Source organism: Panicum virgatum, chromosome 5N (genome assembly GCF_016808335.1).
Source record: "Panicum virgatum strain AP13 chromosome 5N, P.virgatum_v5, whole genome shotgun sequence".
Taxonomy (NCBI): Eukaryota; Viridiplantae; Streptophyta; class Magnoliopsida; order Poales; family Poaceae; genus Panicum; species Panicum virgatum.
The window spans coordinates 4,228,818-4,255,712 of record NC_053149.1 but is presented as its reverse complement, the minus strand read 5'-3'; the positions used below and the strand labels follow the sequence as shown (position 1 = coordinate 4,255,712).

At 44.8% G+C, this 26,895-nt stretch overlaps 1 pseudogene; it reads right to left on the bottom strand.

The window, feature by feature from the left end:
• Nucleotides 1-14,067: 14,067 nt before the first annotated feature.
• LOC120674413 lies at nt 14,068-15,772 on the bottom strand (annotated as a pseudogene).
• Nucleotides 15,773-26,895: the final 11,123 nt, after the last annotated feature.

Sequence of the window (26,895 nt, the reverse complement as noted above, 5' to 3'; positions counted from 1 at the left end):
TATTTAAATTCAAGATTCCAAATCTATCACATTGAAAAAAAATCTTGCATGTATGTAGTAAACAATTCTAGAACACTAGGGCTCTATAAGTGAACAATTTTTTCTACAGCCTACTAGTAACGGCCTAATCGCGGTCAATATAGGCACACAATAATTGGTCGCACAGCGTACGCTTCAATCGCATTCGGTGAACACGGTCTGAGCGGAAAGAGAGGAGCGAAATCTGCAGCAACGATCGTCTCCTCCCATTGGTTTTAGCACATCGGCTCTGCGGTGCGCAACTGTGGATGGTAAAAAGATTTGCATGGTTCGTTGGAGCATTCCCATCGTTGCTGCAGCCTGCGGCGTTTGGTCGATCGACCTAAGCCCCGTTTGGTTGATTTGTGCTACTTAAAGAATTTTTTATGTATGAAGTACTAAATAAAGTTTATTTGCAAAATCTTTTCATAGATGAGTGTAATTTTGCACGACGAATCTAATAACGGTAATTAATTGATGATTGGCTACAGTGATGCTACAGTAATCATCTTCTAATTGTGCGGTCAGCGGCCTCATTAGATTTGCCTCTCGCGAAGTAGCGCAGGAGTTGTGTAGTTAATTTTGTAAACTGTCTTTATTTAATATCTCTAATTATTGGTTAAAATTTGTGCTACTTGTCGTACACACCAAACCAAACAGGGCCCTACGCCGCTTGACGCGCCATCTCGCGCGCGGAGCCCCCACCACGTGACCGTCGGATCGTGATCTTACCCGGCCATCCCAACCAACTCCCGTCCTTCATTCTTGTTCTCTCTATCTCGATCGACTGTCAGAGAGGAGATCCCCGTCAGCGGCAGCCTCCCTTATCCTATCCCCTAACGATCTCTTCTGCCAGATCCTGTTGGTTGCATTGGCCCGACCCGCCCGCGTCTGACAAGCCCAGCTCCACCTACACCGACGGGTAAGCGCATGCAGGCCGACGACGTGGCGCGGCGCGTGTGTGTGTTGGTAGCAAGCCGATAAGAAGAGCCAGCCACCGTTTATATCAGAAAGAAGACCAAATGCCACCGCTAATGCTAATGCACGCGACAAAGCGTCGTTGTGGATTGCAATCCAAGCAAAGCGGCCGGCCTCAGACGGGAAAGGAAAAGGTCAGCCAGCCCTGGTTAGCAAATGGCCGGGGCGGATAAGAATGCGCTCGAAACGGCATGGTTGCGTGGTGTGGCCGTGTGGATGGAATGTTGAGACCACCTTTTCTCAGACCATTAGCAAACGTGTACTACTCGATCAACCGTAATCCAGCCTCGTAATAAACTATGGAAACGGTCAGTGAAGGCTGGCTGGTGGATCACTGTACCTGGGTGGTTGGGGTCCCAGATTCGAGGAGGAGGTGGTTGGCTGGTAGCAGCAGCACGTAGCGGGGCGAGTCAGCACTGGGACGGCGTGGATCGGAGGCCGTACGTGCCGCGGGCGCGGGGGGCACATGCGGGGCTCATGTGCGAGCGCGGCCAGGCGGAACACGTCGCGCGCGCGCGGGGGTCCTTCTGGAGCCCGTGGAAAAGACTTTGTGGGGGCGTGGGACGCGCCCGGCCGGCCTGTGTGCTGTCCGGGCTACGTGTGCCCGGCCCGGGTCGCGGCGGCGCCCGGGCACACGGTATGCCGGTATGCGTGGGCGCCGTGGGGAGGCGGCGAGGGAAAAGGGAGTGGGCCGCGGCATGTGGGGGCGCCCGGACACGTCGCCGGCGGCGGCACGCACGGGCACGACGCGCGCGGTCGGCGAACGAGAGGAGGGCGCGCGCACGGCACCCGCCGGCGCCGCGCAGGCACAGCTGGGTGGCTGCCCGAACCGCACGGCGCGGCGCGCGTCCGCGTCTGGAGCCGTGGCGAGGGGCGGCCTGCTTCCCGGCCGGCGACACGGAGACCGGGGCCGGCGCGTCGCGTGGTGGACCCTGGAGTAACGGCGACCCGTGGCGCTGACGATTCCCACTACAGCGACTAATCAGTGCTCTCCGTGAAGCGCGTGCCGGGGGCAGCAGGAGCCGTATCATAGCGCGCGTCGGTGGCCTCTGCCACCACGGGCGCCACCGCAACAGTGCCCATACATTGATATTGATACCGATCTCGCGGTGCAGTGCAGGCGCCGATCGTCGAACGGAAGTGGGAACGTCACGGACTCCTCGCAGTGGACACCCATTTACCCTCCTCGCGTGCTGGTGGTACTCGCAGCACAACAAGGATCCTCGTGAGTCGTGAACAAGCCTTGCTTCTTCGCTTTCCAAGTGCTGGTAGCCTTGTTGATTGTTCTCTCTTTCTATTTATGTATTTTCCAGATTTGGACTTACGTCATCATTTTAATATAATTACTAGCGATTCTCTTTTTTATAGAAAGCACTTGTTTCGCAATTGACGACAACATATAGCACTGAACACAAAACATATCTTCAAGTCAAGTCTTAAACGAGTGCACATAATCACCGTGTTCGGCTGGTGGGTAGGGCTCCAGCCCTACACTAATTCCTTCTCACACCACTCCAGCTCCAGTCTCCAGCCACCAGCCAGGTAATAGTATTTTTTTCTCACACCACTCCAGCTCCAGCCTCCAGCTCCAGTCTGTCGAACGCGGTGGATTTAGAACAGAGCGCGTGATGGGCTCATGGCACCACAGTAGCCGCCCTCTGATGAGTAGTAGAATAATAAAAGGCCCATCCCAAACGGGTTGTTTTTGGGCGAGGCGCCGAGGCCTTCTTTTCTCAGATTAGTCGGCCCAAAGTAATGGTCATATTTATTTGGGCTTATGCGCTTTTGGCCCGAAAGTTTATGTGGGCTCGGCTGGTAGCAACTAGTGCATCCGGTAGCATATTTAAAATTACGTAAAGAATGTCTCAAAAATTACGTAAAGAATTCCATTAAAAAATGGCGGTTCATTTAAAATTTCTATTCACCTCTAGCTCGGCTGCCTCGGTACTACTCTTTCATCATCCGGAGCGCGGAGATGACATGATGACTACCAGACCAGTGACCAGTCCACTGTTATCTGAACACAACTAGTAGTAATTGACTTTGACACGCTTTTGATTCTTTTTCTTTTCTCGTTGAAAGAACATGTTCTGCAGGGTTGATGGTGAATTGGTCATATCCACTTACTGCAAAATGGTGACGGTGATCTGCAGCAAATAATGTCATGCCCAGCCTTAAGCACCGGTCAGCCGGTCTAATGTCTGCACTACTCACTGCGACCATTTTGCAGCCCCCTGTTGCTATACTTAACAACAAACCACCCTGTCAACAACAGCGGTTCAGACGTCAGGATCCTTGAAAAGTCGCTCTGCTTCGTCCTGCAACTGCGAACACAACTTGTGCGCAAGGCGCATCAGCAATCCAGCCATTCCTCAGGCCTCACCTGTCACCTCCCCCCACCACGCGCTAATGTGGCAATCAATCTCTGAATGTGAACTGCCAAGGCCCTCTACGCATTGGAGTACCGTCCGTCCATTGACTCGCTAAGAAGGTCTTGAAACCCAAAGTTTACTGCAATCACGAGCTGCAACCCAAGCAAAGACTTTTTCTGAAACACGTTGTTGGAGAATGTTTCGTAGCATCCAAAGGGAGGCAGAAGAATTCGCCGATTCCTATCCGACTGTCGCCGCCCACCTCGCTTCTTCCCCGTCGTCAAGAATCGTCGCCGGCCTATCCCGCTGCGGTCTCACTCTTACTGCTCTGGCTAATGATCATAACAAAAAAAAAGTGGAGCTGCTAATACGCATACTAATCTCGTTTCAAAAGAAAATACGCATACTAATCGCATGGCCAGCTTCCGTCACGTCCTGCATCTCCTGTACCTGGACGCAGCCAAGCCAAGGGAGGATAAGTCGCCAGTAGGTACGCGTACAGGATCGTCTCGGTCAAGGCCCCGTACCGGCTTCGTGCAAGATTAGGTTTCTGCTCACATCTAGGAGTACGCAGAATTTTTCAGATCTTACAATATCTCCGCTGGATTTTGCCCCCAACGATACGCGGCTGTCTGAAGAGACCTGGACTGTAAATATGATCGTGCAAGAGAGGCCCGTTTGGTTTGTAGTGTGCTAGTGAATAGTAACATTTTGACCGCTAATTATGGTGTTAAACAAATTTAGTTTACAAAACTAACTTCAGAACCCCCGCACTAGTGACCTTGAAGAATCTAATGAGGTCTTTGACCGCACGATTAGAGGATAGTACTGTAGTATCACTGTAACAAATCATCAATTAATTACTGTTATTAGATTCATCGCGAAAAGTTACACTCATCTCTAAAAAGTTTTGTAAATAGATTTCATTTAGTACACTATGCATGCGAGATTCTCTTTGTAGCGCTAGATAGCGCTTGGAAACCAAACAAGCCAGAGTCTCGGTTGCCTGATTGGTCCCGTTGGCGGCTTCCTCCCATCTATTCAGTCATTCAGTCAGTTCCTTCACCTGGTTGGGGTACTACAGCATTATCTCGCAGTCACCGGAGGAACAAGGGATGTGTATGTTATATACCCTAGATCAACTAGGTCCTAATGAATCACATGTATGTGCATGAGAACATAATATAGGCTTATTTTCTTTAGACGAAGAACCCATCTAGATACGTAGATGGATTAGTGTTGCTCTTTCTAGTGCTTGCAATAGATGAGTTTAATCAGGAATGAATGAGAGTAGATAGATGGTTATCAATTGATCATGTCCATCTCCTCTATTTATACTATTGTGCACTAGGGGAACTAACACAAAAAACAATTGGCTATTGCCCGCTGATCATAGACAAAACCATTTGAAACTTAAATGGTTTTTGGCAAGACTTAGGGCTTAAGTTTTGACTAAACTTGAGGACCAAATTTCTAGCAAAACTTGGGGCTCAGCAAAACCATTTGAGGGTTAATGGTTTAGATCCTAGCCATTCATTTATGTTTTAACGGCTGAGATCATTTCCAACATTCTCCCCTTTGATCGTAAGGTTAAAACATTATAAGTTTATTCATCAATAAAATAGCATATAAAAATAAAAGGATCGTAACGGTCAATAATGTACCGATAGACCCTATTTACTATTGTACACCAGTTTACATCAAAACAAACTTTTTTAACTTAAGAGCTCATACATCATTATACATAATGGTACAGACTCACTTTATGATAAATAGTACACCAAGACAATAGGTTACAATAGTCAATTAAGTACTATTGAACCAAATGACTATGGTTCCTATTATATCTCAAAATGAGTCCTCTTAGCTTATGAGGAGATGGTGTCTTCGCGGTTCCAATTAATTCAAGATTAAAAGCTTTTCTACCAAACCCATGCCGGCAACATGATCTCTGAATATACTGAGCGGTAGGCCTTTAGTAAGAGGATCCGCTAACATAAACTTTGTGTTTATGTATTTCAAACTTATTGTCTGATCTTGAATTCTATCTTTCACAACATGGTACTTTATGTCAATATGTTTGGCAGCACCATTTGACTTGTTGTTACTTGAATATAGTACTGCTGGTTGATTATCGCAGTATAAAGTGAGTGGTCTTGAGATACTATCCACCACTCTTAATCCTGGGATGAAGTTCTTTAACCAAGTTGCCTGTCCTGTGGCCTCATAACATGCTACAAATTCTGCTTGCATCGTTGATGAAGCAGTAACTGTTTGTTTGGAGCTTTTCCACGAGATAGCTCCACCAGCGAGTGTGAAGATATAACCTGATGTGGATTTCTTAGTATCAACACATCCCGCAAAATCAGCATCCGAATAACCCACAACTTCAAGGTTATCATATTTCTTATATGTGAGCATGAGATCTTTAGTGTCTTGTATATAACGTAAGGCTTTCTTAACGGCATTCCAATGATTAATTTCAGAATTGGATTGATATCTGCCAAGCTTCCCAGTTATGAATGCTAAGTCAGGGCGAGTGCACACTTGTGCATACATAATACTTCCCACTGCTGATGCATAAGGGATAGTCTTCATCTGCACAGCTTCATATTCATTCTTTGGACATTGAAATATTCCAAATTTATCGCCCTTGACAATAAGAGCAGGCGAAGCTAAACATTTGTGCATATTGTACTTTTTGAGTACTTTCTCAATATATGTTTTATGAGATAACCCCAAAATCTCATTGGATCTATCTCGGTGAATCTCAATGCCCAAAACATAAGATGCTTTACCAAGATCTTTCATATCGAACTTACAGTATAAGAACTTCTTGATTTCCAGTAGTAAATTGATATCACTGCTGGCTAAAAGAATATCATCCACATATAACACTAAGAAAACAAATTTACTCCCCCTGAACTTAGTGTATATGTAATTGCCCACTTTATTTTTCTTAAAACCAAATTATCTGATAATTTGGTCAAACTTCAAATACCACTGTCTTGACGCTTGTTTTAAACCATAAATTGATTTCTTAAGTCGGCATTCTAAATGTTCTTTATCTTGTACACCAAAACTCTCGGGTTGAGCCATATAGACATCTTCATACAAATCACCATTTAGGAAAGCCGTCTTTACATCTATTTGATGTAATTCTAAATTAAAATGTGCAACAAACGCCATTATTATTCTGAATGAGTCTTTTGAGGAAATAGGCGAGAAAGTCTCATTATAATTAATGCCTTCCCTCTGAGTGAAGCCTTTAGCCACGAGTCTGGCTTTGAATCTTTCAATATTACCATTGTAGTCATATTTTGTCTTGTAGACCCATTTACAGCCTACTGTTTTGGCTTCTTGGAGAATTTCAACTAAATCCCAAACTTTATTTGTACTCATAGACTTCATTTCTTCCTACATTGCACTAAGCTATTCAGAAGCATATTCACTATGCATGGTTTTTTTTAAATGATGTGGGATCATCATTCAATGCATACTCATCCATATCTTCAGTCACATAAGTGACATAATCACTCAAGATTGTAGGCTTCCTAATGACTCGCTGTGATCTCCTTAATGTATTTTCATTAGACATATCAATCACAGTTTGAGGGTGTTGAACATCTTCACTAGGAAGATCATTAGGAGTAGCTTGTGAGACAACAACCGGTGTCTCAACTGGCGTTGTTTCAACAACCCTTTCATTTGAAGGTGCAATCCCAACAGTTGGAGCACAATATGGTTCTTGAATAATAGGCATTGGGACATAATCCCGCTTTTCTTCAAGATCTATCTGCCGGGGTGTTATTTCCCCTTTCATCATATCACTTTCCAAGAACACTGCGTGTCTTGTTTCAACAAACTTAGTGAACTGATTTGGACAGTAAAATCGATATCATTAGACTTGTCAGGATATCCAATGAAATGGCAACTGACAGTCTTTGGGTCCAATTTACCCATATTAGGATTGAAAACTCTAGCTTCAGCAGGACAACCCCAAATATGTAGATAATTCAGGGTTGGTTTTCTTCCAGTCCATATTTCATAAGGTGTTTTGGGCACTGATTTACTGGGAACTTTATTCAAAATATGACAAGCTGTTTTAAGAGCCTCCATCCATAAATTAATGGGTGAAGTAGAGTGACTCAACATACTTTGTACCATATCCATAAGAGTGCGATTACGCCGTTCAGCCACTCCATTTTGTTGTGGTTCACCTGGTGCAGATTACTGAGCCTTTATGCCATTTTCCTGTAGAAACTTAGCAAATGGACCGGCATATGCCTCCCATAATACTCTCCACCACGGTCAGATCTTACGATCATTATCTTCCGATCATGTTGATTCTCCACTTCAGGTTTGGACAGTTTGAACTTGTCCAATGCTTCAGCTCTTTCTTTCATCGGATAGATATAACCAAAACGGGAGCAATCATCAGTGAAGGTTATGAATAAATCAAAACCATCCACCGATTTGATATTAAAAGGTCCACAAATATCTGTGTGGATTATCTCCAAAATTCCTTTGCTTCTATTAGTGCCCTTCTTAATTTTCTTAGGATATTTTCCCTTAATGCAATCTATGCATTTTTCATCATAAAAAACCAAGGAGTGGAGTATATTTTCTTTAATGAGATGTTCAATCCTCCCCCTCGAAATATGGCATAAACGATAGTGCCATAATTTTGAAGAAGTCTCATTATCGTTTCTTTTACGCTTATTATCAGGAGTGAAATTGACCAACATGTTCAATCCTCTCAGCCTTAAGCCTTTCTTCCTCTTGAACACACATGGCTATCATTTCATCAATGCTCCACTTTATTTTCATAGCATTATAGTTGATGGTAAATGGAGAAAACTCCGGGGGCAAAGATGACATTATGAAATGCACAAGAAAGCCATCAGAAATTTCCATTTTCAAAGACTTAAGTTTAGCAGCCATGTGACATTTCTTCATAATATGCTCTCTTAAACTTCCGGTCGGATTATACTTTTCTTCTACAAGCCTCTTTATTAAAGTGCTTGTATAAATTTTTGAGGAACCTTTGAACTGATCCTCAACTTTGCTAAGGTATTCCTTAGCATTATTTGAGTCCGGAATAGCGCCTCTAATACTTTCAATAATGGAACTTTTAATTATCATGAGGCACTTACGATTTGATGACTCCCATAAAGCCTTTTTATCATTATATTCCTTGAGGAGTGCTTCATAATTTTCAGCATCCTGCTGAGGCTCTTTAGGAGTATCATTATTGAGAGCATAATCGAGATCCAGCAGAGCTAAATTGATCTCTAGTTTTTCTTTCCATGAAACATAATTGCTCCCATTAAGTGGCTCAATACTGTTTATCAGTCCGGTAATATGAGCATAAGATGCTGCATCCATAAACATAAAGAAAAATTTTAGTGATCAACATCATAAATTACTTTTATTGATCAAATTCAAAACAGCTTTGGCCAGAATTGAATAAGAGCAATAAAATTTTGTGAAAATTATTCATTCATCAGCTTTGGCCAGAAAAATGAATAAAATTCACACTTTATCATATGCCTCATAACTTATTTTATTAATCCAATCCAATCACCTTTGGGCAGAAAAGATTGAAAAAATAAATTTTTTGCGATAATTATTCATTTATCAGCTTTGGCCAGAAAAATGAATAAAATTCACACTTAAATAGAGGCATAAATGATTAAAATAAAAATAAATTGCAGAAGAAACATGTATTAAAACATAATAAAAAACTGAAGAAAAACTTATTATTTGTATAAGAAAAATAAAAAAAATATATATATAAAACTTCAATAATAATAAAATGCCCAATATATGTGCAGCCTTAAAAAACAAAAATTCCTTTGCATGGCCTCCAGGCCCAAAAATTTGGGCTTGGGCTGAGAAAATCGGTGCCCCGCACCGGCCCATTTGCCCCACGGGGCGGGCGGCCGTCTCACACCGTCGGATCCTAATCCGACGGCTGAGGACGGGCCCACGGTGAACAAAACCACCGGCCGCCCCAGCCCCCTGAAAACCCCAATCTCATTTTTCCTTTCCCCTTCTCTCTCTTCCCTTTCTCCCTCCTCTCTCTTAGGGCGGCGACGCGATGGTGCGCGCGCCGGCCCAGGGCGGAGGGAGCAGGCGGCGCTGCCCAGCCCCGCTCGTCGGAGCTGCGTGCCGCTTTTGCTGGTGCGCAGCCCCGTCGAGCGCGGCTCGACGGCGCCCAAAGACCCCCGGGTCGGGGTTGAATCCGCACAGGGAGGTGAGGGGGCAGACAAGATCCGGCCAGTAGCCGGACTTCCGGCAATGGCTGGCCCCAGGAAGGGCTAGTGGCAAGCCGTGGCGGCAAAAGGATGAGGCCGCTCAGGGCCAAGCCCATAAGCGCGCACTCATCCATGAGGATGGTGGCCGCGGGAGGGTGAACAACGGCCACAAAAGCCCTAAGGTAAAACTTCTCCGCCCCATCTCTTAGTTCTAAGGATAAAGGTTCTTGGGATTCAAGAAATTTGGGGAATTTCTTGTAGCTAGGGTTTCGGAATTAGAGATTTGGGTGTTCTAAAGTTCTTGACTTTGGGTCTAGCAATAATAAAACATGCTAGAACATGACAAACATCATGAGCACTAACTTAAATTAGCCATGAATCACATAAATAATGAACTAATCATGCATAAACATGATGAAAATCATGAGCAGGAACTTAAATTAAACAAGAATTGCTTATGCAGTGAAGGAATTGAAGCATAGTCATCCTGAATTTCATGAAATTGTTCACGGGCATGCACAAGAACATGAACTTTGGGCACTGATTCATCTAGAGAAGTATGAATTACACATGAACAAGGACCCAAAAGAATCTAGCATGGCTCTGGTGCCACTGTTATATACTCTGGATCAACTAGGTCCTAATGAATCACATGTATGTGCATGAGAACATAATGTAGGCTTACTTTCTTTAGATGAAGAACCCATCTAGATATGTAGATGGATTAGTGTTGCTCTTCCTAGTGCTTGCAATAGATGAGTTTGATCAGGAATGAATGAGAGGAGATAGATGGTTATCAATTGATCATGTCCATCTCCTCTATCTATTATATTAATAAGGGAGTGTTAGAAGAAGCTAAAAGAAGCCACCACGTTCGCCGAGAGAGTCTAGAAATTCCCACGTTAATCTAAAAAGGAAAAGGATTTGCACCGTCGGATTTTATGAAGATCTAACGGTCTTAAATAAATCAAGAGTTTATATCAAATAACTAGCTAATTTTGGAATTAAGTAACTAATTTTGGGGTTTAAAAATTAAGAAACATGGGACATGATCAAAGAGTTTATGTTGAATACGATCATCAAATAGCTCAAAAAGACAATATCGAATATGATTAGTAAATAGCTAGATTCAAAATTAAAAGAGCCTTGTATTGGCCGGCCCCACAGAAAAACACACCCATGAACAGTCCATGTGTGTGACGCTGGGTGCGTGTACTCGGATGAGGTCCGATCCTATCCCAACAGGCGGTAGATAAATAGGTGTAGTGCCTGATATCGATTGCCTTTCCGTGTGCCACACAGAAGTGTGTGTTCGAAAGGACTCTGCGTTGGAGCATAGATTCATGTGGATTGATCCGTGGAACATACAGGAGGAAAATTGATAGTACTCCTCCGTGAGTGCCATCATTTTCTACAAAAGTTTGACAAAAAATTTCATATTGAATATGAGCAATAAATAGATAAGTTTAAAAATAGAAAAGTATAAAGAAATAGTCAATTTGTATGGCGATTAAGAAGAAAAATAGCTAACTAAATAGTATAAGACAAATACAAATAACAAAATTTGAGATAAAAAGAAATTACAAGTTCATAAATATTTCATGTCAAATATGATTAATAAAGCTAAATCTAGAGTTAAAATTAATAAAATTAGTAGTTAATATGTGTATGAATTTTGAAAAAAAGCTAAATAAAAGTAAGTTTCAAATATAATTAATCTATTTGTCCAAAATATAGGTCGTTTTTATTTTTATGGGTTTACTGATTTTGCTATTCATCTAGGCATACATTATATCTAGGTACATAGCAAATACTATGATTCTAAAAAAGCTAAAACGACCTACATTTTAGAATGATGGAGTATACCAATAAGGGAGTGTTAAAATAATCCATCATGTTCAACAAGAGTGTCGAGAATTCCCACATTAATCTAATTTAGAAAAGAGAAGAATTTACTCCGTTGTAATTTATGAAGATCTAAAGATCTAACTAATTAGAAAATTTTAGATTTTAAAAAATAAGGAAAATCATTATATATATATATATATATATATATATATATATATATATATATATATATATATATATGACCATAATGTTCATGCTAGACCTGACCATGGGCCACCCGACTCGACTAACCCAATCTAACCGATGTATAGGTTGGGTTCGGGTCAAAATTTCCAACCTGCTACATTGGGCATGAGCAAATATTTTGAGCCGAAGCTCCCGAAAAAATATGACCAAACCTAACCCAATCTGAAAATTATACAAGAAAATAAGGTTGTACCCCGACTGACCCGACCCGACCTGACCATGTGTGGGTTGAGCTCGAGCCGACTAATCCGGTCTGGTGGTCGGGTCGAGCTCAGGCAGAAGGAAGAAAACAACGATTTTTTTACCTGAGCTAAAATTGATAAATTAAATATTTATCAACATAGATAAATAATTAATACCTATACATAAACATAGCAACTTCAAAATTGATGATTGATATGAATACCTATACATGGAAAGATGCAGGTACTACTCTAGGAGAGTGAACTAAAGATAAATAAAATGCTGAATACATCTCTTTGGCAAACTAAAAAATATTGTTAAAAAATACTAGCTACCCGCGCTATTAGCGCGGGCCACCTTGCTAGTTTATACTATTGTGCACTAGGGGAACCAACACAAAAAACAATTGGCTATTGCCCACTGATCATAGGCAAAATCATTTGAAACTTAAATGGTTTTTGGCAAGACTTAGAGTTTAAGTTTTGACTAAACTTGAGGGCCAAATTTCTAGCAAAACTTGGGGCTCAAATGGTTTTAGCAAAACCATTTGAGACTTAATGGTTTAGATTCTAGCCATTCATTTATATTTTAACGGCTGAGATCATTTCCAACAGTGGGCGATCAATCAGCTAGGGTCGCTATTCATCTTTAGGGACGGGGGTTTGAGCTCGCCTCCCGGCTCCCGCCTCCATTATTCTTCCGGTTCGGTGGCGTGATTTGACGCCACCGCGCGACGTGGTTGGCCGCGCCGCGCCGCGCCGCACGAGTCGCCGTCCCCGCCGTCTGGACACCTGGTACGCAGCCAGTCCACCACCACAGGAGCAGCAGGAGCAGGCAGCCGCAACAGAGTTTCTAAAACACAGGAATCTCGTACTGCTAGCTCTCGTGAGATGATTTTTGGAAACTTTATCTACCTACCATTTTTCTAATCCCAAGTGGTGCTCGAGAGGACCAGGGAGGGATCGTTTCTGGAGCTGGAAAAGCAGAGTGCCTAACAAATCCCTGCGTGCGTGCTGCGGTTGGCTTTGGAACTGGTTTTGGTCAGAAAAAAGACCCGGGAAAGGCCTTGCCGCATTATTATCCTTCCGTATCCTCCACGGATGGGGAATCGGGATGACGATCAGGGATAAGATTGCACACCACACAACACAACCAGCTTTGTCCCTTTTCATTTCTTCCTCCATGTCCCATCATTCCTCTGTTACCACCCTCTCTCTCTCCCATTCCAAACCCGTTTCTCACGTTAATCACAGCTCGAACACAGCCTCGATGAACAAAAAATAAAATAAAAAAATAAAATCCACACGCCGTGTCCTCATCCTGTCGCGCCTCGCTTTAGCCTCTTGATGGAGCTCCCCCTAATGGCAGAATTGTTCATGGCTTGATGCTCGAATCGGCAATGCTCTGTTAGGTCGATCCTGCCGCCTTGATCGTCGTCGAAGCAACCGGCCGGGGAGGAGGAGCCGGTTCTGAATTTGGATTGTTCGACCATGGCGGAGGAAAGGGAAAGCGACGCATGCTGCTGCCTGCAACCACCGCTCGGTCGTCAGGCTCCCGTGTCGTGTCCGGCGCGGAGACGATCGCGCCGCCGGCCGCCGCGTGTCCGGCGTCTGGTCCGGGCGACGCTGATCGTCCGACCAGATATTTCGATCCGGCGACCGGCGATCCTTCATGTGTTTTCAGTTCAGTCTCGAGTCAGATGGACAGATCTGACTGGTAACTGCTAGTAGTAATCTTCTTCTTTTTTCTAACGTTGCGATAGGGGTGAGGACGTATCGGATACGGATTGGGCAGCGAGTGATACCGTGCATTTAAGAGGCCTTGATACGTGGAGGCATGTATTGATACGAGTGGAACTTGGATACGGACACGGTAAAAAATGATTGTGAGGCGCAAGTGTGGACCTTTCCAAATTAAGCACCGTAAAATCTTGGTACTCGTAGTTTTGAATCAAATGAAGTTCACAAGTGGCAGCTGCAAGCACACTTTGCTTCATGTAGTAAGATACTACATGAACACCACGACAACACCCTTGAGATGGTTGCCTATCCTTCTCAGTCTCCACCGGCAATCCCAACAGCCAGAACAAGCGGAAAGTGAGCATCATGAGAGTGATCTCATCTCTCATCACCATGTAGGCTGACTTTGTGTCAACATAAAGAGGAGGCCAAAGACATGGGCAGCCGTTCTTTATTTGCACGTCTAAAATTAGGCCAGTAAGGTTTCATCTTCCGATGATAGTACATCAACGGAACAGCACGGACGAGTGGACGACGGCGGCGGCATCGTCGTTTCGCCGGCGACACACACATACACCACTACCAAAAGCTTCCTCCTTTCCCAGATCCCCCACCCTTTCTTCATCTTCTCCGGATGAGCAAAAGCTCTTCTAGCAACGGATGGATGTTTCATGTTCCACCGATCGTCGTCCACCGTCTTTCCTGTTATGGTTATGTGACCCTGATGGTCCGATCCCCAGAAAGGGCGTCCTTGGCGACGAGCCGGTCTGGTGGTCGGCTGTCGAGATCTTCAGCTCCAGGTCCGGCGCCTGATGAGGCTTCGACACCGGCGTCAGGGACGACGAAGGGTGCTTGCGCTTCGGCGCCGCGATTCCGCTCGGCGACGTGCTGCCGCTGCCGCTGCTCGTTGCCGCCGAGCACCGCGGCAGCAGGGACGATAGGCTGGGGGGCAGGACGCGCTCGGGCTTCGCCGGCCTGCTGATGCCGAGGGACAGAGCCGGGAGCTCCGCGTCCGGCGGCACCGAGCTCGTCGCCCTGCCGGCGTTCTCGACCTGAAAAATGGAAGGCGTCGCTCGTGTCACCGCTTCGCGGTTGCAGGAGAGGAGGAGGCGTGACGTGTTGGCATGACGTAGCGGCGGGGGAAGGGAACGCACCACGTCGAAGAGGCTGGACCTCCGCTTCTTCTGCGTGAGGCTGCTCTGCCGGAGGAAGTACTTCTGGGCGTGGCTGGCCACCTGCGTCGGCGTCCGCGTCGTCACGAAGTGCCGGGAGATGCCTCGCCAGTCGCCCCTCCCGAGCTTCTCCAGGCCTGCCAGGAATCGCTGGTGCTCATCCTCGGTCCATGGAACCCCTGATGGTAGTTGACATCCAGATACAGAGACATGATTCAGTTCAAGCAAGCTCAAAAAAAAAAAGTACTCTACGGTGTACAACTCATTGCAAGCTGCAGAGTCTTTCTTATTGATACTCTGATGAGAATAGATGATGGAGACATCTACTACGATGTTGCGAATTCTGGAACAGCCGCAACCTTAATCCACGGACCAGTAATAATTTGGAGAAGAAGAAAAGGAATTCGGGGTTGTGAACGACAAACTCACCTTTCTTCCTCTCCTGCGCCCTGCCCATGAGCCCGTCCGAAAGGTACCCGTTGTTCACCTTGTCGGCGTTCTCCTCCACCGAGACGAGCGACGACGACGGCGACACGGACGGCGAGGAGCTGCTGGCGGCGAGGGCGGCCGCGAAGTACGCCGGCGGCGCCGCGGACGAGAGGCACTCCATGCTGAAGCACTTCTTCAGGGGAGACGACGGCCCCACGTGCAGCTGCACCCCGAACAGCCTCACCCCGCCGCCGTGCTCCGCGACCCTGCCGCCGTGCCCGCTGCAGGTCCTCGAGTTGTGGCCATTGTTGCCACAGCTAGAGCACTTCCTAGCCATGGCCGCGGTGGAGGAGGGGAATCCCAACTCTCTGGCCTCGGGAGATAAGATGTTTGCGAGGATGTTTGCATCCGGGGGCGCGTCTCGGCTGGGCTTAATATGGGAGAGGACAGAGGAGGAAGAAGGTGTGGCCGGGGACTAGCGATTTGTTGGGGAGTGCACACCTGTGCGTGCCCATGAAGGGGACGCATTGGCATCATCCCTTTTTATGGTATTGACAATTCAATCCAGATGCTGGCCTAGTTAACTGCGCTTAGAATCCGCAGGAATCTGCAGAGCCCTCCCCTCCCTCTGGGTGTTCTGCTGCTGCCCCCAATAATGTTGCCGTCGCTGTCACCCTGTACATGTGTTTTAGCTGTGTGGCTCGGATCAGATCAGGAATCTCGTCGCAAATCTTGTGCCCATTTGCAGCTGATTTTTTTTTGTTCCGGCAGGGTCAACTGAACAGGGGAAAAGGGTTTGTTCTCCCTGCTTAACCACCAGTGTGTTGACATTCAAAATTGGCGCGACTAAGGTTTTCTGGACAATCTGGACAGACCGGTCAGACCTCTCATATGAACCGGTCAGACCGGTCTAGACAAGTTTGTCAAATTGCAAATTGGACTGCACCATTGCGTAGATCTCATCGAGACGATCGAAATACATATATAGAACGTCCAATTCGAAGTCCGGATGAGTGAGTTATGCCTCCCGGAAGACCTGCACCCCGGTCTGACCGGTCAGACCGGTCCAGGGCGGTCAGACCGGTCCGAAACGCCCAGTCCGAGTTAGGAGTTGTATTTTGACACGGGATTTGATAGGGTTCCGACTCCTAACGGGTACAGACCTCCCCACCCTATATATATATGAAGGGCCACGGCCGATTGAGGGTAATCCCAATCGATTCACACATTTATCATTTACCTATTACCTCCAAAACCTAACTTTTCCAATCTCATCTGCTGTTCTTCGCTCGTCTCTACGGCGTTCGAGGATGTTCTGAGTAGCCTGCTGATCTCAGAACAACCCTAGATCCACGAGCTCCAACGGGGTCCCTCTCGAGCTCGAGGTTTTAGGTCTTCGCGGCGTTCTCTGTAGAACCGGTCTGACCGGTCGCCATAACCGGTCTGACCGGTCTGTGCACAGGGAGCCCGTTGGTGAAGATCGTGTCGACGATCAACACGTGTTCTAGCGCATTTGAGTGTGTTGGCGCAAATTAGTGTCAATACTTTTTTTGGCGACTCCGCTGGGGACAGATTAATTTGGTTTTTAAACCGATCTAATCTAGTTCTCAAAGAAGATGGGCATCATCATCGACCTCGACGAAGGCAACATCTCCACATCTATCGAGGAACTCAGCGAAGAGGGGCGCCAAGAGTACTTGGTGGTCAGGGAGCACTTCAAAGCACAATTCTTGAAGGGATTAAAGAAAAATCAGCAAGGCCAGGTCACGAGGGTTCAAGACTTTGTGATGCCCTCCTTCACGCTCGAGAATAAGCAAGTCAAGGTAATAAGCAATGTAAGCACTTCATCTTCCGACTTGTTTAGCCAATTATCATCTATTATGGATAAGAAAATTGCTGATATATATAACCCCATGAATGATTTAAAAGATCAAATAGATATCATGAAAAAAAGGCAAATCCGTAGATGATAATTGTGCTTTCCAAACTGCTAATTCATCAGCTACGCCAGCATCTGTTCAAGAACCAATATATGGCATGCCGACGAACTATTTTGCAGAGCAAACATCACCATTGCAGCTGGTACAGCCGAATGCGGCTGGACCGGTCAGACCGGTCCAACTGACCGGTCAGACCGGTGCGATGGTGGTCAGCCCAGTAACATCTACACCGAACACGTCTACTCTTTGCTTGGCAATCCTTAACCGAACCAATGAGATGACAAATTGTGTGTAGCCTTCTCCTTCACAAGAATCTGGTTCTCCACATGAACCGATTTTTGTTAATGTACATGAAAATTCTGTGGGGCATGTACCGATAAGTTCGGTTCAGACGATGGTACAAGATAATCCTATAGAACATCGTCTTACTTCTGTAGCACAAGCATCCACGAGTGGTAGATGCAAAGCCGATCCCGCTAGGTTAAAAGAGGATCCGGCTAGTGCGATGAAAACTAAATTCGGTGTGGATATAGGTAATTCTATATTATACCAAAAGCCATATCCTGCTGAATTTGATTTAGTTTCTTTTCCTGCTGGTTGGTGTGTTCTTGATTTTGTGAAATTTAGTGGTAATGATAATAGAGCACCTTGGGAGCACATTGACCAATATATCTTACAACTGGGAAAAGCTGATTTCCATGAGACTTTGCGCATTCGCTTGTTTTCATTATCTTTGACTGGAACCGCTTTTCTTGGTTTTATTCATTGGCCCAGAATTCTATTCAATCTTGGAATCAGTTGGAACGTAAGTTTCATGATTGTTTTTATAATGGGCACAATGAAGCTAAACTGTCGGATTTGGCATCGGTTAGGCAAGGCCAAGATGAGCCTACTTCGGATTACTTTCGAAGGTTTAAAGATATAAAGAACCGATGTTTCAATTTAACAGTTTCTGAAAAGGAATTGGCTGATTTGGCTTTTGATGGTTTGCGTTCTTATTTGAAAAAAGAACTCGAAGGCTTTGAGTACTACACTATTAATTATTTGCACATGAAAGTTTTGGGTTTAGAATTTAGACTCCAGAGCGCAAAAGATGCCCATAATACTCATCGGTCCATACATGTCGATCGTAAATCTGATTCGGACGATGAGAAAAAGGAAGCTTATGTTGCTGAATTCATATGGCCATCAGATGCTAAGCCATGTTCTTGTTCATCGCTTAAACCGATTCCAAAGAATCAGCAAGAACAAGTTCGTTTCACATTTGATGTTTCTAAGTGTGATCACATATTTGATGAATTGCTTAGAAGTGGAAACATCAAATTGTCTCATGCCATACCGCCACTTGAGGAGTTAAAGCAGCATGCATATTGCAAGTGGCATAATACTTTTTCTCATGCAACTAATGATTGCAATATCTTTCATCAAAAAATCCAATCGGCCGTTAATGAAGGATGATTGGCAATGCATGAGGTAAAAGATGACAAAGCGTCATTCCCTGTCCATACGATTGATTTGGATAAAGCCAAGGTACTCATTCGGCCGGAACAAGCCGAAGGAGCAAAAGGAAAAAATGTTATCATTGGTGAGCTAAGGCCGAAAAATATCAATGACAAGGTTCGGGTTAGGGAAGTGACGATGGAGAAGACTCCTGATGGAGAGGAGTCACTGAAGATCACTGTCAAAGCTTCAAGGCCCGGGGGGCAAGAGAGTTCCTCATGAGACACGCGTCGGCCTGCTGCTCAGGCACGACCGGTTAGACCGGTCGCCTCAACCGGTCAGACCGGTCAGACAAAAGGCCGGCCCGGAACTTTCAAGCCTAAGCGCCCGGAAGAAGGTAATAGAAAGGTTAATGAGTCAAAGGTGCGTGGGAGTTTTACAAAGCAGAAGCTCACCTTTGCTCATCTGCTGAACAAGTACACAAAGGCCGTTCTAAAAGATCGGCCACTAAAAAAAGAACCAAGTTCACCTTCATGTCAAGGCAAGCGTTCTTCTCCTAGGGGAGAATCCAGCAAGCGTAGGGGTGATAGCACTACATTATTTCCTCCTCAGAAGGTGTACGCTACTACGGTGTCGGCGTCACCGGCATCGGGTTTTTCTTATCCTACATGGGGGCATGAAGAAATTTGGATGTATTGTTATCCGATGCTATACCCACCATCTCACCACAGGGAGGAGGATCGCAGAAGGCATGCGTTCGGCAAGGTTTCACGACCAGTGCATGACCGATTGGGACCTCACCGATCAGGTCAGAGGTGGCAGCCTGCACCGGTCAGACCGGTCGCCATTGACCGGTCAGACCGGTCTCATCGGAGGCCGGTCAAAGTTCGTTCTCCAAGACAAGTGTACCGTGTCAAGAAAAAGAAAGATGAGGTACATACCACTGTTGATCCAGAAAAAGCTAAAGCCGATGATAAGGTGCAGATCTGCAATATCAAAGTGGATGTCAGTGTTGCGAGCACAAGACCGATGGTTTTTGATAAATCGGTCAATCCTCCTGTCTAGAGGCCGATCATGGATAATGATCATGAGGCCAGCAGCAGTAATTTAACATCAAAGTATTTTCAACCAAGGTGGTGTCCTCTAGGGTTGACTCGTACTCAAAGACGAAAGTTGCAGCGCCTACGTGCTCAGGAGAAGAAGGACCAAGAGTTCAGAGGCTGAGGGATAAACAATTCAACAACTACAGACCTATGGTCCATCAGGGAAAGGTATGAAGAGTCAAAGCAGTTGACCAGCCAGCACGATCGATCGAACTGCCTCAGATGACCGGTCTGACCGGTACAAGCGACTGGTCTGACCGCCCGGAGCAACCGGTCAGACCGGTTGAGGTTGCAGCAGAACAGAAAGCCGAATTGGAATTGCCTATTTCGGCTCTTTGCGATGGAAAAACACCGCTAGCATTCTCGGTACAAGGCAATGAGGTGCAAGTGGAACATGAGACTACACCAAAAGCACAACGATATGGAGCTCAACGACATTTAAGTGCTCGGGGGGCAAAATATTGGCAAATGATAATTTACCTCATGAAGTTTCTATGCAACAGATCAGTTTGCAAGGGGCTCTCAAGACTTTGATTATGTATTTGTCTTGAGCTGGTTGAAAATTGTAACATCAGTAGATAAAAGCCGAATTATAAATTTTTCAATTCGAGCTAGAAAATTGGCAAATTGTTAGTAATGAAGCATGTTGAGGCTCCTACCTGCGAGAAAGACTTGAAGAAGTTCTTGGACAAGGTGAATTTCTTGAGAAGATTTATATCTAACTTGTCTGTTAAGATCGATGCTTTTACTCCTATCCTTCGATTAAAGAATGAAACCGAATTTACTTGGGGGGCATAATAGCAAGAGGCTTTTGAAAAGTTCAAGGTTTATTTGTCTTCAACACCTGTGCTCAAGGCGCCTAGGAGAGGGGTTCCTTTCAGTCTTTATGTGGCTGTTGAAGATAATGTCATTGGGGCTATTTTGACTCAAGAACCGAAGACAAGGAGTATGTCATCACTTATATAAGCCGACGACTTATTGATGCGGAGACAAGATATACTTTTACTGAGAAGTTATGTTTGTCTCTCTATTATTCTTGTACTAAATTGAGGCATTATCTACTATTTAGTACTTGCATAGTAATATGTCAAACCGATGTGCTCAAGCGCATGTTACAAAAGCCGATTTTGAATGATAGAATTGGCAAGGGGGCTTATGCTTTAGTTGAATATGATTTGGCTTGTGAATCCTTGAAATCTATGAGTGGTCAAATTGTACCGGATTTCATTATTGAGCATCGGATTAATGATAGGCATAATTTGTAAGTCGGCTATGTTACTTGCACACCATGGAAATTACATTTCAATGGATCGGTTTGTGATGATGGTCAAGGAATTGGTGCTGTCTTGATTTCTCCAAGTGGTGGTATTTTTGAGTTCTCAAACCGATCAAAAGAGGATTGCACAAATAAACAAGTTGAGTATGAAGCGATCTTATTTGACTTGGAATTTCTGCAATTTATGGGCGTGAAACATGTTAAAGCCTTTGGTGATTCACTTTTGGTGGTGCAACAAGTATTCAAGGTATGCTAATGATACAATGGATATTTAAATGCATATCTTGACAAGTGCCTCAATGTTATTTCTTCCTTTGATGAATTTGTTATAAGATATATACCAAGGGAAGAGAATGGACAGGTCATTGTTCTGGCTAAGCAAGCATCTGGCTAATCAATTATGAAGAAATATTTTCATATTCGAAAGCCGATGCAAGCAAAGGCCAAGTTGCAGGTTCTGGACGAATCGATCCGACCGGTCGATGCAACCGGTCTGACCGGTCTGACCGCCCAGCTTACTGGAAATACCAATTCGGCTATGAAAGGTGATTCTTCACTAAAGCCGAAGATCAGGACTGGAGGGTTCATATGATCTCCTATCTAAAGATCCTGGTCGTGATGCAAAAAGGGATATTCAGCGGATGACACTCAAAAATATTTTAGTCAATGATAAGCTCTATCGTTTAATAGTCAAAGATTTATTTCTTAAATGTTTGAGCTCGGATCAGGCCAGAGTTGCCATGAAGAAAGTTCATGAAGACGTTTGTGGTACACATCAATCGGCTCCCGGGATGAAGTGGTTGTTTGATAGAGCCGGTTTGTATTAGTATACCATGAACTTTGATTGTTTCAAGAAGTATAAAAGGGTGTGAAGAGTATCAGCGGTTTGGTGATTTACTATTGGTGTCCGCTGTGATGATACATCCTATTATCAAATCATGGTCGTTCCGAGGTTGAGGATTGGATTTCATTGTTCAAATTAATCCTCCATCTTCGAAGAGGCATTGCTTCATGTTAGTTGCTATAAATTATTTTACTAAATGAACCGAAGCAGTTCCTTTGAAGGACATAATTCACAGCTGAGGTTGTATATATTCAGGCTTGTCTCACTTATACAAGATGACATGGTCGATATATGATATCGTCCTTCAAAGCAAGACATGATTGGTACATAGGTGTTTCTCGTTGTTCAAGTGCATTTTTGGGTTTGGAGATATGTTTCTTAGTACGCAAGCTTTACTAAGAAATAGGATGGTATATGTTGACACCCAAAATTGGCACGACTAAGGTTTTCTGGGCAATCTGGACAGACCGGTCAGACCTCTCATATGAACCGGTCAGACCAGTCTAGACAAGTTTGTCAAATTACAAATTGGACAGCACCATTGCGTAGATCTCATCGAGACGATCGAAATGTATATATATAATGTCCAATTCGGAGTCCGGGTGAGGGAGTTATGCCTCCCGGAAGACCTGCACCCCGGTCTGACCGGTCAGACCGGTCTAGGGAGGTCAGACCGGTCCATAGACCGGTCAGACCGGTCCGAAACGCCCAGTCCGAGTTAGGAGTTGTATTTTGACACGAGATTTGATAGGGTTCCGACTCCTAACGGGTACAGACCTCCCCACCCTATATATATGAAGGGCCACGGCCGATTGAGGGTAATCCCAATCGATTCACACATTTATCCTTTATCTTTTACCTCCAAACCCACTTTTCTAATCTCATCTGCTGTTCTTTGCTCGTCTCTACGGCGTTCGAGGATGTTCTGAGTAGCCTGCTGATATCAGAACAACCCTAGATCCATGAGCTCCGACGGGGTCCCTCTCGAGCTCGAGGTTTTAGGTCTTCGCGGCGTTCTCTGTAGAACCGGTCTGGCCGGTCGCCATAACCGGTCTGACCGGTCTGTGCGTAGGGAGCCCGTTGGTGAAGATCGTGTCGACGATCAACGCGCGTTCTACCACGTTCGAGTGTGTTGGCGCAAATTAGTGTCAACAGGTGCTATAAAAAATAACCACAGTTGGACAAGATATACTTATGCTCGCTGTTATGATGTGGAGCAGCAAAGCAAGACGTGTACACCACACATGGTGGACCAATGATTTTCTTGCTTTGACATTGAGATCTTTCTCCGTATCAGAAGTGCTTATTGAGATTGGACTGGATACGGCACGGCAATTACCAGTATCATTTTCTTGCGAGTTCCTGAATACTAGCTGTTTGGACTTGGGAATATGTTCCATGTAGGATGATCTGGGTGTTCTAACTCAAGGCTGGGCTGTTGTGATGCATCATCTATTCATCTAGCTAGAAAAAGTTAATTTCTAGTGTATTATCAGAAAGGAAACAAAACTATGATAAAAAAGAAAGGAAACAAAACTGTATTATCATCATTTACATCTGGTGTATCATCAGACAGGAAACAAAACTGTATCAAGAAATACACCAATGTTCCTGACAATAGCATGAAAGCATGCATATATTGGCAAATATCATTGGATGTGAGTATGACATGTGGGCTCTGGGGCCACATGCCAATGTAATTCTAACTTGGTTGATTTTTCAGATGGAATTTTCCAAATTTGCCCAGATTAGAGAAACTTCATCTAAGTAGCTCAATGCAAGTTATTTCCTCTATGTGCCATCAAATTGATGTTAAATTAGAATTACCAAGCCCAGTTTGAATCCTCCAAGAATTATTAATAAATATATAATATATATTTTTCAATTATGATCCAAAAATTAAAATCCTATGGGAAATTATTAATTCGAATAGAAATCTAATTTGACATCCCACGAAAGTTATTTTAGTTCACTGCCGTGTACACCTCAACTAACCCAGCAACGACGAGGTTCATTTCAAACGTGTGATAAAACAAGTAAGATACTACATGCATGCCTTGTTTTGACTAGAATATTCTAGTTCAACTATAAGAAAGTTTCATGAGGAGATGTAATGTCATTGGATGGGGTAAACAAAATATAATACAAAGTTGTTGGTGTTGGTGAAGATATCATATGTATAGTTCTTTGGCTTCTGTTGTACCAAATACCACCAGCACTGGCCAAATAACAGGGGAGGGAATTATAGACAACTAAAGAGCCCTTACTATGCAAGCAAGCATTGTTATCATGGTTAGGTGCCAATGTACAAGATAGACAAAAAGGTCATCACCATAACTACCACAATAGGGAGATTTCTAGTACTTTGTACCTTCAAGTAGACTTATCATAACTATTAGAAAAATCATACCAGTTTTTCTACTATATCTGTTACCATGTAACATTGTTTGTTTAAGGATGGTTTCAATAAAGAAAAGGTCAGACAAGACATTTTTGGGTTCTTCTCCTACTCCATCTCCTATCTTTCGTTTTCAGATGACTTATAATATGAACCGGATAGAGTATTACTCTATCAGTCTACTAAGCACTTTGTGCAGTGAATTGCAAATTTTGTTAGTGGCATTATTTTGTGTTTTTTATGGACTCTACCTTTCTTATCGTCAGTCATCAGTAGACCTGAATAGCAGGTCTATCTTTAGTGTTTAGATAGATGACTACTAGTGGAGAACAATGACGTTGTTTTAACTCGCACTAAACCAAAGTAACCTTAAAGAAGTCTTCAAAAGAAGGTGACCCATCCAGATTAACATACATAACATGTAAAAGTTCAGAGTAGATACATATGAACCAAATCACTGCTTTTTGTTTACCTGTCAAGCACATCCTGCTTTACTAACCATACCATACTTGCATCATTGGAGACTTTTGATTCACTCTCAATGGGAAAATCTTGCCACCTCTCTTTATTCATCTTTCCGCTTCTCATGCATCATGCATATCCTACAATACCCCTCTGAAAGTGAAGCCTTCCAATGATTTGCAGTAGTACAAGCAGTACAACTCTTAGACAACTTTGGCATGTTAGGTGTTTGACAATCAACTGTACTTAAAAGAGAACTTTGTATGAAACATCCTTTTCCATTCACATTAGACGGGATGCTTTGTTTTTGAAAGATGAGATGGGATGCTATTTGGATTCTATTGGTGCATCAGTGATATATGATACTGTTTATTGATGTATACCTGCAAAGCTCTTCACGGCCCCCGAAAAGGAAAAACGCACAAGTAGGAAATTGTCGAGAAAAATAACTCAACATGAAGCGTCTTTAGACAGATTTATTGCCTGAAGAGAAAGAACATAACCATTCGAATATCACTTCCCCACCAACCTTGTTTGTTCCAAAGTTTTAGGGCCCCAACAATGTTTCCTCCGGTGATTCTGCCCTTGCTAGTGACCGCACATGAAAAAAAGAAAAAGGAGCTAGGACAAGGTAGGAGGGGCATCTAAATCCAAACCAGATGGGAAGAAGATGTTGGTTCTTGGTGGATTGATTGCAAAGGAACCAAACCAGTACAGTTCAGATAGATATCCAGCAACGGAATACAGACCGCATCTTTTTGTAGTTTATCCTGCTGCATTCAGGTGCCTGCAGGTTTCTGAAGAATCTCTTGCCCCCCTCATATCCGTTCTTTTTGGACAAGAGGAGCATCATATCCACTACACTTTCAGTAGGAGGAACATCGGTTTGGATAGCAAGCATGTGCCGTATCCCCCTTTATCCCCTTTCCCTTATTCCCGTCTCCATTTCTCATTCCTTGATCGGCAGAACTCAGCAGGCAGGAATTCAGAAAAACGCTAGAAACGAGAGCAGAGAGGGTCGCCTCGTCCGGTCGCGTCATCCAAACTAATGCTGCGTCACCAATGATCTTAAAGATCTTTATCCAGCAACAATCTTGTTCTTAGGTCGGAATGCGATGGCTGAGCTACCGCGAGCGGTTGAGGTCACCCCATACGCATTCGCCGTCATGAGTCATGACAAACACGCTCGGTCGCCGGCGCCGAGCGCTCGCTCGCATGCGATCCTCGAGCGGGGATCTCCATGTCGCCGTCCTGGCGAGGAAAACTCGGCCTGCGCCCAGTCCTCAAAGTCGCGCGTCTGCATGACGAGGAAGAGGAAGCCAGGCATCAGAGGACGGGCGATGCGATTACATTAAGCCCGTCTCGTCATCTGGGACATGAAAACCGGTTGCGTACTGCACGCTGGCCGGCTAGCACAGCAAGCGTTCAATGGGGGGAAAATGGTGTGGTGCAGCGAGTGGATGTCAACATGGCGAGGACGGATGAGTTAAACCTTGGACGACGAGCGATGGCCAGGGAGGGAGGCCAGAGCCAGAGGTGACAGGGGCGTGCGCGCAGCAGCATGCCGCACACATGTATGGCATGCGATGGAGTGGCGATCGCGAAGTCTACAGTCACCAAACCGCAGCATGCAAGGTGGTTGCAGCTCCTTATCCTTGGAAGATCTTGCAGCTTGGAATGTCAGCCGGTCTGAATCCGGGAGGAGATTTAGGTGTGCTTCCTGATTGCAAGACGACGTTGTCTTTGTTTCAGGGAGGGAGGAAAAGGAAACACAGGGGAGGTAGGAAACTCCGAAACTAGGAACTGCCGGCCACGGCCGTCTGACAACAACTGAGCCCGACCTGACTGACCGGCCCAACTAACATTCCAAAGCCGTTCAAAGCTGCGGGCGATCAACAATGGCCCGGCCCCGTCAGAAAAAGAAAAAACGTGTGAAAGAGGCAGGTCTGAATAAGGGCGATAACTGAAAGACCTAGACCTGTCCGGATGAAACAACATATCCCCCGGACGCTGAAGCAAAACATGCATGTTTTCTGACGCTGATAAGATGGATGCCGAACTTCCCGGGTCCAACTGAACGTTCCGGCGGACTGACACGGCCGGAGACAGCGGCGAGCGAGAGCAAAGCATGCCGTGACAGTCAAAAGGGACGCAGGCCTCTCCGATCCGTTCGTGGCCGGCGGCGTG